Below are 12,314 nucleotides of genomic sequence, written 5' to 3' on the forward strand. Positions count from 1 at the left end.
ATAAAAGTACTGTTAACTAAATTAACATAAGAAGGGGCATATATGAAAAGCTTACAGCTAACATAATCAATGGGGAAAAACTGAAAGCATTTCCTCTAAGATCAGGAACAAAACAAAGATGCCCACCCTCACTACTTCTATTCGACATAGTCCTGGAAATCCTAGGCAGAGCAATTAGCAAGAAAAAGAAATAAAAGACATCCAAATTGGAAAGGAAGAAGTAAAATTATCTATTTACAGATGATATGATTATGTATGTAGAAAACCCTAAAGACTCCACAAAAACAAAAACAACAACAACAAAAAAACCTGTTAACTAATCAACAAATTCAGTAAAGTTGCAGGATGCAAAATCAACATGCAAAAATCAGTTGCATTTTAATACACTAATGAAGAACTATCTAAAATAGAAATGAAGAAAAAAATCCCATTTATAATAGTATCAAAAAGAATAAAATCCTTTGGTATAAATTTTAACTGATTGAAAGACTTGTACACTGAAAACTATAAAACATTGATGAAAGATAAAGAAGACATAACAAGTAAATGGAATGACATCTTGGTGCTTGTACTTTGTACTTTTCAAAGTGTTTTCACAGATAGTATCTTATCTGAGCCTGATGCCAACTCTATGAAGTAGAAAGAGCAGACAGAATGCTCACCAACAGACGAGGCAACCAAGGCCCCAAGAGGATTAGATGAGAAGCTGGTCACTCACGGCTGATTAGTGACAAAGGATTAGATCCTGGGTGTCCTGTAAAGCCATTGGGCTCTTTCTATGGCCTTACTCAGATGACAGACCACCACTAAACCAACGGCATAACTGCAGTAGGTCCACAGGGGTTATATAACCCCTGAAAGGCACCATCACTGAGGCGACAATTCAGCGGAAGAAAATGCACCAATAAGTCTGGGAAATATTTACCATGTATCATGTTAAACAGGATTATACATGTAATCACATACACATGTGTACTCTACTGCTTAAAACTCTTTAATCGGCCTAGGCTCAAATCCAACCTCAGTATAGCAGTCAAGGCCAGTCCCAGGCCAGTCCTGCTCCAGGCCCTTCATGCCATTGCCTACCTCCCACTCCATTCTCAGCCGCTTATGGTTCCCTATGTGGGCCATGTCCTGCCATGTCTTGTGTCACATATCGTCCCCCTCTGCTTAAAATGTACTTCTCATCAAGCTAACATCTACTTATTCTTCCCATCTTAGTTTAAGTATCGCTTCCTTCAAGAAGTCCTTCCTGCAAACACGTGCACGCGAGCGTGCGCACGCACACGCACGCACACACAGGATTCTTGGTTAGCTGTGCTTCTATTGCTCCCTATGACTCTGTATCATTTATTTGTCCATCTGACTCCCTAGACTATAAGCTCCTTGAGGTCAGGGCATGAGCCTTTTGGCCCTCTGTATTGACCACTGCAGGACCAGGCACACAGTAAATGCATACCTAGCAAATGATTATGTGAGCAAGGGAGGCCCAGCATTCTATGGTTGCATCGACAGCTCTGATACTTCAGATGCTTCTCAAAGGGGGAAGAGTATCAGAGAATCAGGATGTCTGGGCAAGACTAAAAGGAAGGTACAACTCTCCTGTTTGTGGAAAATATCTTAAGCAACTTCAATGTGAGCTTTTGTCTGTTCTTCCCTGGGCCTCTTGACAGAGGTGAATGAGGGACTGATCTAGCCACAGACTAGTGCCAAGCCAGAAGTTGGGAAGTTTCGGCCAGTCAATTGCTCATAGCTGAAGACCCAGAGGTCCAGAGAAGTGAGCTAACTGACTTGAAGACTCCCAGCAACTTAGCAACAGGGTTAGTTCCACGCTCAGGCACTGCAATCCCAGTTCAGGGCTCTTTCCACGGCACCAGGAACCCTCCGGGATCTGAGTTAAGGCACTGGATAACAACCAACTATAGACTTGACCAGCACCTAAGAGTCTGAGATACAACAGGAAGGACAGGACAAAAGGACAGACTGAGATCTTGAACGTAAATATGTGCCAAGCTACCAATAATAAACACAGGCCCCAGAGGAGATGGACTAGCTAGAGAACAAAATCCAGAGGTACGTTTTCTACTCCCTCCATGCTAGAGATGCCGCATATTTGTTATTTCCCTGACTTTGACTCTGGACAAGACATAGGCTGAGTGTTCTTGGGTCCCTTATCTTCAAAACTACCTGCAAGGAGTTATTATATTCTCATTTGTACCATAAAGACAATTGAGCTGAGAGGAGTTAAGTAACTATCTCGAGGTCACATAGCTTGTAAGTGGCAGGACAAGAATCTGAATGAGTTTTCTCCGCTAACCAGAGAGGTTCTCCATGATCTGGAAACTTTAAATTACAGCTTTTAGTGACTCTTCAAGTCTTGGTTTTGCTGTCTGCAATTGAAAATAATTTTACACAGGTATTGTTCAGTAGTAATACACATGAGATTCACAAAAATACTTAAAAGGTTCAGTGCATGGCACATTGAGAAAAGAAAGATGACCATGTTTAAAAACAAACAAACGAATAGCGTGGGACTGACCAACAAACTTGCTTTTCCATGAAGGGCAACATGCTCCCAACACCAGCTGGGAGTCTCTAAACACAAGTGATGGGAGACTCTACTAATGGCAGGCATGGGGGAAACCAAAGAACACTCAACTCAGGCACGCAGGAGAGGGAACGGCATACAAAAACAGCCTATGCGAGAGCCCAGCTTGTTCAGAGATAGCATCCAAGTTTGGCTGAAGGGAAGCGTGATGGTGAATCTTACATGTCAACTTGGATAAGCTACAGCCTGCTTTTCAATCAAACACTAATCCAGGCATTGCTACAAAGCTATGTTACAGATGTGATTAAAGTCTATAATCAGTTGACTTTAAGTAAGGAAGATTATGGGGATCATTTGAGGTCTTGCCTGCCAGCATGTCATCAGTTTGGCTCAAATAAACTCTTACACAATTTTTTTTTTTGGGGGGGGGGGAAAGTAAGGGAGATTATTTTACATAATCTAGGTTTCAATAAATTGAAAGGCCTTAGGAGCAGAACTGAAGAAATTCCACTTATACATAGCAGCTTTGGCTTGTGTCCAAGGTTTCCAGCCTGCCCTTCATGGTGGAAAGACCTAGAGAGTTCAGATTCGCTTGCTGGCCCCCACAATCACACGGAGCCAATTCCTTGTCATCTATCTCATACTGGTTCTATTTCTCTGATTGAACCCTGATGATACAGGAAGGCAGGCACCTTTCAGAAAGTGAGGAGAAAAAGGAGGCTTAGGCTGGAATTGGATTAGAGAGCCTTGCAGTGCACATTAAAAACTAAGGGGAGCAGCAGAAGAGATCTGAGTAGATAAGGAGCAGAATTCAATCTGCATTTTAGATGTTCTGAGTCAGTCTACCTGGAGGATGGAGAATGAATTAGAGTGCACAAGGCCACACAGAAGGTGGCACTGCAAAAAGGGAGGAAGCTGGAGCCATAATTCAGATAGGAAATGGTGAGACCTTGGGTGAACAAAGGCCTATCAGTGGAAACAGAGAAAAAAGGATGGGTTTGAGAAACACTGAGGAATTAAGCCTCATGGAATTTGGTTACCTACTGCCTAGGGCATGAAGGTGAGGGCAAAGGAATCCAAACTGATTTCCATGTTAATGGCTCTTTTCATCCCACTGGACCTCAATATTACATGGCGGCAACTAGAGGTGTCATCTCTTATCCACCAGCTGCTAAATCAAAACATGGAGCCAGGGACACTCATTAACTACCCAGATGCTATGTACAGATCATCCATTTAATAAACAATATGTCTTGAAGACACCTGTTGTGAGCCCTTTGGCTCTTTCAGACAGAACCCTTCAGCTGCCCATGCACAGGATAAGGTAAAAGGCAACATCTGACAGAACAAAGCCAGAAAAACATGGTTGGAAAGATCCTGGGTGAGAAAGAAAGAGGGCACGTTCAGAGCAGCTGTTTCTGCCATTTTCTGGGCCTTGGAGTAGACCAAAGGCATGTGGGAATCTGATAGCCTCTTGGGGAGTGTGAGTGTTGGGGTACTGGCTGGTGAAAAATACCAGAGCCCTTACAAGAACTCTGGGAAGACTGGTGGTAAACAGAGAAAAAAGCAAGAAACCCAAACAACACCAGCCACATCACAGCCTTCATTTTGTTTCCTGTCTGCAAAGTGGACAGAATTATTCCATCTTATCACCTAACAGAACAAAAAGGATAATCAAGCTAGAAATGATGGGGGAGATACCGAGATCTGTCTAGAAGGAAGAGGTGGAACAAAAGCATTTGTTTTTGGTGGCTATCTAAATGATCTTGTCATGACCATTAGTTTCTCTTTGGGCTACACATCTCTCATCAACAAAATGACATTTTTTTTTCATTTTTATTATTTTTTTTGACATTTAATATTATTTTATATTAGTTTCAGGTGTACAGCATAGTGGTTAGACATTTATATAATTTGCGAAGTGATCCCCACAATCAGTCTAGTACTCACAGAACTATAGTTATATTACAATATAATTGGCTATATTTCCTATGCTATAACAGAATGACATTTTAGAAGAGGAGAAAAGATAGGAATTAAAAACATTCTTTGGGGTTTTGCTTCCAGTAATGGTAAATGAGATCCTATTAGACCAAACCTCTTGAAAATAACAAGTACAACTTTGGACAAAATATAAAAACCTTTATACCTGAAGGTACTGAAAAGCAACCAAAACCAGGTAGAAAATGGAGGGGAGGTCCTCTTTAAAGGAAATGGCAGTGGATAAGTTTCTCATTTTTTACATCTCTTCACCTAAAGGCAGGCCCCACTAAAAGCCAGGCCAGGAAGCTAAAACTTTGGTAGAAACCCACAGTCTTATCGACTTAAAGAATCTAAGGACGCAGTTTGGCGTAGCTATAATAGCAGGAAAGTGATGGTGGAAAGGACTGAGTCACAGAGGTGGAATCCCAAATTTTGCATATAAACTCATACTGACACTGTAGCTGAACTATGAACTATACATGCACAGGGCACAAGCAGTTCGCCTTCAGAGATTTTAGCTGCCATACTGCAGGGGAGATAGAGTTCAGAGTTTTGAGTCTAGCCAAATTAATTACCTAATAAAAAAAATCAACATCTACCAAAGAACACAACAATCCAGAGTCTCTACAATGTATCACTCAATGTCACAGATACAATCCATAGCACTAGCCAATATAGAAACAGGAAAATGTGACCCATTAAAAAGAAAAGGCATCCAATGAGATGACTGAGATGTTAGAATTATAAGGATTTTAAAGAAGCTAGTATAACCATGCTGAAAGATAAAATAAGAAAATATGCTTGTAATGAATAAACAAATTGGAAATCTTACCAGCGAAATAAATTATTTAAAAATAACCAAATAGGATCTACCCAAAAATAAAAATATATGTTCATATACAGACTTGCCCAGGGATGTTCAGAGTAGCATTACTCATAGTGCCCCCAAAGTAAAAACAACCCCCAAAATCATCCACTGATAAATGGATAAGCAAAAGGTATATATCCACACAATAATTATTCACCATAAAAATGAATAAAGTACTAATACATGATACAACATGGAGGAACCTTGAAAACATTACGCTAAGTGAACAATACCAGGCACAAAAGACTACATATTGTGTGATTCCATGTATATGAAACATTTAAAATAGGCAAATTCATAGAGACAGAGGCAGATTAGTAGTTGGCAGGGACTGTGTCGAGGAGAATAGGAAGAGATTGCTAGTGGGTACAGAGTTTCTTTTGGGGGTTATGAAAATTTTCTGGAATGGACAAGATAATGGCGATGATTGGACAACACTGTGAATATCCTAAAACCCACTGAATTGTGCATTTAAAAATGGTTAATTTTATGTTATGTGAATTACATCTCAATTTTTATCTATTAAGCCACCTACCCTATGTCTTTTGACTAAAGCATTTAGTCCATTTTCATCTAAAGGGATTATTGATAGGTACATAGTTATTGCCAGTTTATTATTCATATTTATGATCTTCTCGCACCTCACCCCCCCACACACACCCATCTTAAAGAAGTCCCTTTAACATTTCTTGTACTACTGGTATGGTGGTGATGAACTCCTTTAGCTTTTTCTTATCTGAGAAGCTCTTTATTTGTTCTTCAATTCTAAATGATAGCTTAGGTAGAGAAGTCTTAGTTGTAGGTCCTTGCTTTTCATCACTGAATATTTTGTGCCAGTCCTTTTCCACCTACAAATTTCTGTTGAGAAATCAGCTGACAGTCTTAAGGGAGCTTTCTTATAGGTAACTAACTGCTTTTATCTTACTGCTTTTGAGATTCTCTGTCTTTAACCTTTGGCATTTTAATTATAATGTGTCTTGGTGGGGGCCTCTTTTGGTTCATCTTGTTTGGAACTCTTTCCAGGAGTGCCCTTGTATGTGCCCTCCTTGATTGCTGTTGGCATATCAGTGGGTGGGACTGACCCTCAGGCTGACTGGTTGTGAGGATTGGCCACGACCATATGAGCTACTGTGCAGGGACTGACTCACAGAGTAGGATTCAGCCCAGTGGGCTTTCATGCCTGTGGAGACCACCCTTTGGGTGTTATATCTCACTTTTTAAAAAGGTAAAAAACATGGGAAACTGGGTGATGAATACAGAACTCATATATAAATATATCTGTAACTTTTCTATAAACCTCATTTATTTCAAAGTACAGTTTATTTTAATATAATTTCATTTATAATAGCATCCAAAAACAACATTCTTAGAAACATAAGTTTAACAAAAGATATTCAAGATCTGTACACTTAAAAGTACATTAAGAATGCTCAAAATAACAGAGAGATATACCATATTCATGGATTATTAAGATGTCAGTTGTCCCTTAATTAGGGTGATCAATTGTCCCAGCTTACCTGGAACTAAGGGGGCTCCAAGATGGCAAGACTATCATTTCTAAAACCAAGTCAGTCTCCAGCAAACCAAGATGTGTTTCTCATCTAACTTCAAACTGGTGTATTATTTCAACACAATCCCAAACAAAATCCCAGGTGGATTTTTTTTTTTAAGAAAGTGACAAGCTGATTCTAAAATGTATGTGGAAAAACAAAGAACCTAGAGTAACCAAAACAATTTTAAGGAAGAATCGAAGTTGGAAGACTCACAATATCTAATTTCAAATCTTACAATAAGATAGTATGAAACTGATAAAAGGATAGACTCAACATCAATGGAAATAAATCCTTACAAATAGTCAATTGATTTTCAACGAAGTTGCAAAGGCAATTCAATGAGAAAGGCTAGTCTTCTCAACAACTTGTCCTTGATCAATTGGACACCCATATGCAAAACAAAAACAAAAACAAAATCCTTAACCTATACCTCATATCATTCACAAAAATTAACTCAAAATGGATCATAGACCTAAATGTATAACCATAAAACTTCCAGAATAAAACACAGGAGAAAATACTGGGCTAGGCAAAATTTCTTTATAGAAAAAGAAGAAGTACAAACCATAAAGTAGAAAAATCGATAAATTAGACTTGATCAATATTTAAAACTTCTCTCCAAAAGATACCACTGAAAAACAAAATAGGCAAGCCACAGGCTAGACCGAAGTCACAAAGCATATCTTCAACAAAGGACTGATATTTAGAATGTATTAAAAAAAAATTCAACAATAAAAAAATAATAGAGACAATACAATTTTTAAAAAGTCAAAGATTTGGACATACTTCACAATGCAAATTGATAAACACATCAGTCATTAGGGGAATACAAATAAAACTATAAGATACCACTAGATACCACCAGAATAGCTAAAATTAGTAAGATAACACTGAATATTGGCAAAGATGTGTAGCAAACAGAACTGACTACTTTGCTGGTAGGAGTGAAAAATGGTACAACTTTGGAAAAAGGTTCCATAAAATTAAACAAAAGCAAGTCAGTGAGTCAGCAATTTCTCTCCTACGTAAGGACCCAAGAGAAAGAGAATTTAAAAAAAAACTTGTACATATTCACAGAAGCTTTATTCACAATAGCCATGAATTGGAAACAAGGGAAAATAGATAAACTGTAGCATATTCATAAAATGGAATTCTACCCAGCAATAAAAAGAATATAAGAGAGATGAACTTAGGAATATTAAGCTGAGTTAAAAAATCCTCACACAAAAGAGTACTTACTAATGATTCTATTTACATTAAGTTCTTGAACAGGCAAAATTAATTTATGGTTAAAAAGATTAGAGTGGTTGGGATGGGAGAGAGCTGAGGGTAGGAGAAGAGGTCACTGGGAAGGGGCAAGAGGGAACTTTCTGGGGGTAATGGTAATGTTCTAAAAATCCTGTTAGGGATTTGGCTTACACTCATTTATGTATTTGAAAAATGTTTCAAATGCTACACTTATGATTTCTGAATTTCACTTAATGTAAATGTCACCTTAAAAATTCCATTGTCGACAACAACAAAAAAATCCATTGGCTACCAAAACCTACAAGATGCCCCACCATCATTCAAAGCAGGAACTCAAAAGCAAGGCAGAAGAGGACTTGGGCCACTCCCTGTCTTCACCATCTCTACGTACTCCTCTATGACATTGCCTAAATCACAGGATAAGTCAGAACATTTCAGATGTTTGCCTAACTCTTGTACCACCAGGCACTGGTACCCTAGATTCTGAAAGCATTTATGTGTAGCACAAAGTAGTGACTAGCCTCTACTCTGCTAGGGCATTTGAAATTTTACCATGATATCTCTCTGTACTCAGATGTTTCAGGGAGCAGACAGGTGGGACATGAGATGTGAGAAGATTCTCACATTATCTCCCCTTCACCACCCTGACTTGCCCAATCTAGTACCCACCCCACAAAGCACACACCAGGGAACTCTTGCCCAACTAAATCAGAGGCAGAACCTGCAGAGCTCACACCTGTCACCATGGGATGGAGAAGACTGTGAACCAGCCAGGTTCCAGAACATAGCCTCCCACCCAGCTATTCCCTCTTAACTCGATATGGAGGAAACAAGTTGATTCCATTTTCTCCTTGAGATAATGCAACTAGGAATGAAAGATGCATTAAAACACAGAAACACCTAGAACATTACCTGGCACATAAATGAATTAATGAAGCAGATATTTTTTAAAAACCACAGGCATTCTTATTTAATGAGAAAAGATGGTAGGCTATACTAGGGGTGAAAGAGTAGGGATACTTCAGCTATTAATTTCAGGAGAAGGGAACAAAGTTGTTTGGCCAAGTGGCCTTCCCTCCCTTACCCCAGGAAGCCATCATTAATTTTTAACCTCCCCGGCAAGGGTGGTTCCAGAGTAACAACTGATTCACCCAAATAAATACAGGTGTTCTCCCTCCTCTACCACCTGCAGTGGCTCAGCTAGGGAAACAGATGTCTCCCTCTAGCTTCCAGAGCTCACCCCTTTCATCTGTTAATGTCATTTGCTAATTTAAAAAGAAAACACTTGAGGACTGAAGCACAAAAGAAGAGTTAGCTCCTGGTCATCATGCCAAAGATCCTATGTCCCTCTTCAGGGAAATGCTCTAGTAACTATTTTTCTCAACAAGGGGAAGCTGAGGTAGAAAAAGTAAAGAGGGAAAGAAAAGGCACAGAGCATGAAGAAAACACTCCTGTCTGCCAGCCTTAAATTCAGATCTGCATCTGGGGCTCAGGTCACTTCTGCTGGCTTGGCAAGGGCACTCCATCATCATAACTTAGGAGGTCCCATGAGCCCCAGGTCCAGAAGCCCAGGACAAGAGCCCATGGGAGCACAGTGGGTTTATAAAGCTCATGGCCATCCCTCTCAGCATTTTTTCTGAGCTGGCTGGCAATAATCCCTCTGCCCAAATACTTTTATGTAGAAATGAACCTTTAAAAACAACCAAAAAAACTACAACAAAGTGACCAAATTGGTTTGACCAAATTGATAATTTGTATCTTTTTGTAGCATTTTGCCCATTTCCACAAAGTAACAGTAAGAATGGAGATGGAGCAGCACCTGCAATAGTGCGCAGCTGTTCTTCCCTTGCTTCCCTGGAAGCCCATTTTAGCTTCTGGAAACCAATGCTGCCAGATTCCGGAAAGCAAGGAGACTAAACTGCCAATTCCTTTGAGGGAAAGCAGCTCCTACTGCTTTCACCTCCTTCTGGGACTCTGAGATGGCCCAAGAGCTGTCTTCATGCTTCCTCTCCTCTGACCTGATTCAAGGACCCCAAGTTCAACTAGTAGTTAGCCATTCTATTCAAAACAGCTCCCCTCATGTGCATCCATTGCATCGAATAAGATCTTTCCCCATTTGCTCCTCAAAATGTCCTAATAAGTGGTTTTGTACAAATTCCAGCTAAATGTACAAATTCTTATCAAGAGTCTATTAAATCTACGGCCATGCCACCCTGAACATGCCCGATCTAGTCTGATCTCAGGTCAGGCCTGGTTAGTACTTGGATGGGAGATCACTTGGAATACCAGGTGCTGTAGTCGTTAAAACAAAACAAAACAAAAACTATTAAAAACCTCAAAATCATTCCTGCCAAGAGACCCAAGTCAGGGGTGATGACCCAGCATAGTATTGCACACACTGCGTAATGTCCATTGCATCCCAAGTTGTGCAATGAGGGTGGAGAACTAGAGCACCTGGAGACGTGTTCACTTTACCCACTGCATCTTTCAGATGGCAGCAAACAAGACCAACCCAGGAACCAGCATTCACCACTGCTTGCGGGACCCCAGGTAGTGGCATCATGGCTGCCTCTGACTTGGCACAAGCCCTCTCTATTTCACCCTCAGGTCTAGACCCCCAACTCCATCCACCTACTTTCTGCAATATACTCTACGTTCACTCTTCGAAAGAGGGTGGGGGAACCAGAGAATGCAACCACTAATTCAAACCAGAAAAACCCAGGTCACAGAACTGAAAAGAGGTTTTCATCCAGCCTGTCTGAAAGACCCTTTCCCCCTGTGAGAATTTTGGCTTCCAGAAGCAAAAACCTATTTTCTTCACTCACTCCTGCAGGTAAAAGGAGATGAAACCTGTTTATGTGGCTTTGCAAATAAGCTCTTTTTTGCTCTTAAAGGAAGAAAAGTTGGGGAGGGGGGGGATACAAACAGAATGGGAATGCATGGAAGTGAAAAGGCAAGGTTTAAAACCACACTGGCCTAGGATGTAGGGACATCTCTGAGAAGATGATACAAAATATCGAGTGCCTCTTGCTACTGTTTCTCTCCTGAGGACTAAAACGTTTGGGGTTTTTTTGTGGGGTTTTTTTTTTTTTTGCTGTGAGGAGGAAGAAGAGGAGGAGAGGGGGAGGAGAGAGGGGAGAGGGAGCAGGAGCAGGATTTATGGACCGAGACAGAGAGGGGTTCCTCGAAGTCAAAATGCAGGGCTGGAACAACTGGGGACTGGTCAACAGCACACCATCAAATCGTCATCATAACCCCACATAAATGCAGACAGACAGAATCAGGCTGTTACAGGGAGCTGACAGCCTCCCTGAGTTTAGTTGCCGGTGCCAGAGACCACTCACTCAGTGTGGGCTGCGGTTTAGTTTCTCAAATGAAGCTATTTTACGCAGGCAAAAAGCTGCTGTCTGTCTTCAAACAAATGGGCTCTCTGAAAAGACTGGGAAGGAGGAATTCTCTCTTTAGCTAATGGGATGCGTTATGTCCACAGTGCCATTTGTCATTTCTTTTTCCCAGCAGTTAACGACTCCAAACCATCCACTAGGTCCTGATCCAAGACCACCACTCCATTCAGTACAGTAGGACATGAAAACTAGACTTTTGTCTGCTCCAGTTAAAAAAGGGGGTTGGGGGCAGCGAGTTCAGGATCGATAGATTCTGGCCAAGCCCTGGTGCACCCCTCCTAAGCGCGCTCCTGTGGTACAGAGACAGAGGCCCCTGTCTCCTGACCGCAGCTCTGGTTCCCGGGGCACAAAGCCTTTCTCCCCAAAGCACTTTTCTAAGTAGAAAGTTCCTTCTGCCAGGAACCTGTGCGCTCCACTAGCTGAAAGAGTTGAGGAATGGAGCTATCCTAGAGTTGGCCCAGGGCAGCGGTGAAGCGTACCTTGGGGGCCAAAGCAGCTGTGTCCCAGCAGAAGGGAATGTCGGCTGGACGGCCCTCTCCAGTCACCCGACCTGTCCTCCCAGCCCCGCACTCACCTACTGCCCTGATGCGGAAGCCGCGGGGCGGACGCAGCGCCCGGCGGCACCAGGCGTCGCGCAGCACCTGCAGGCTGGCGGGAGGCGCGTGCACCAGCAGCACCCCGCACCCCAGCCAGCCCTGGAAGGCCAGCCG

General features: G+C 41.5%; 1 protein-coding gene across 1 annotated transcript in view; it reads right to left on the bottom strand.

Annotated features, from left to right (window-relative positions):
• Positions 1–12,308, bottom strand: part of STOX1 (storkhead box 1) — a 38,620-nt gene extending 26,312 nt beyond the window's left edge. Inside the window, exon 1 of the mRNA XM_006915568.3 lies at positions 12,179–12,308. The gene's annotated coding sequence lies outside the window, so the exon portion shown is untranslated. The remainder of the gene's footprint in view (positions 1–12,178) is intronic.
• Between the last annotated feature and the right edge of the window lie 6 nt (positions 12,309–12,314).

The sequence above is a fragment of the Pteropus alecto genome, unplaced genomic scaffold (assembly GCF_000325575.1).
Source record: "Pteropus alecto unplaced genomic scaffold, ASM32557v1 scaffold155, whole genome shotgun sequence".
Taxonomy (NCBI): Eukaryota; Metazoa; Chordata; class Mammalia; order Chiroptera; family Pteropodidae; genus Pteropus; species Pteropus alecto.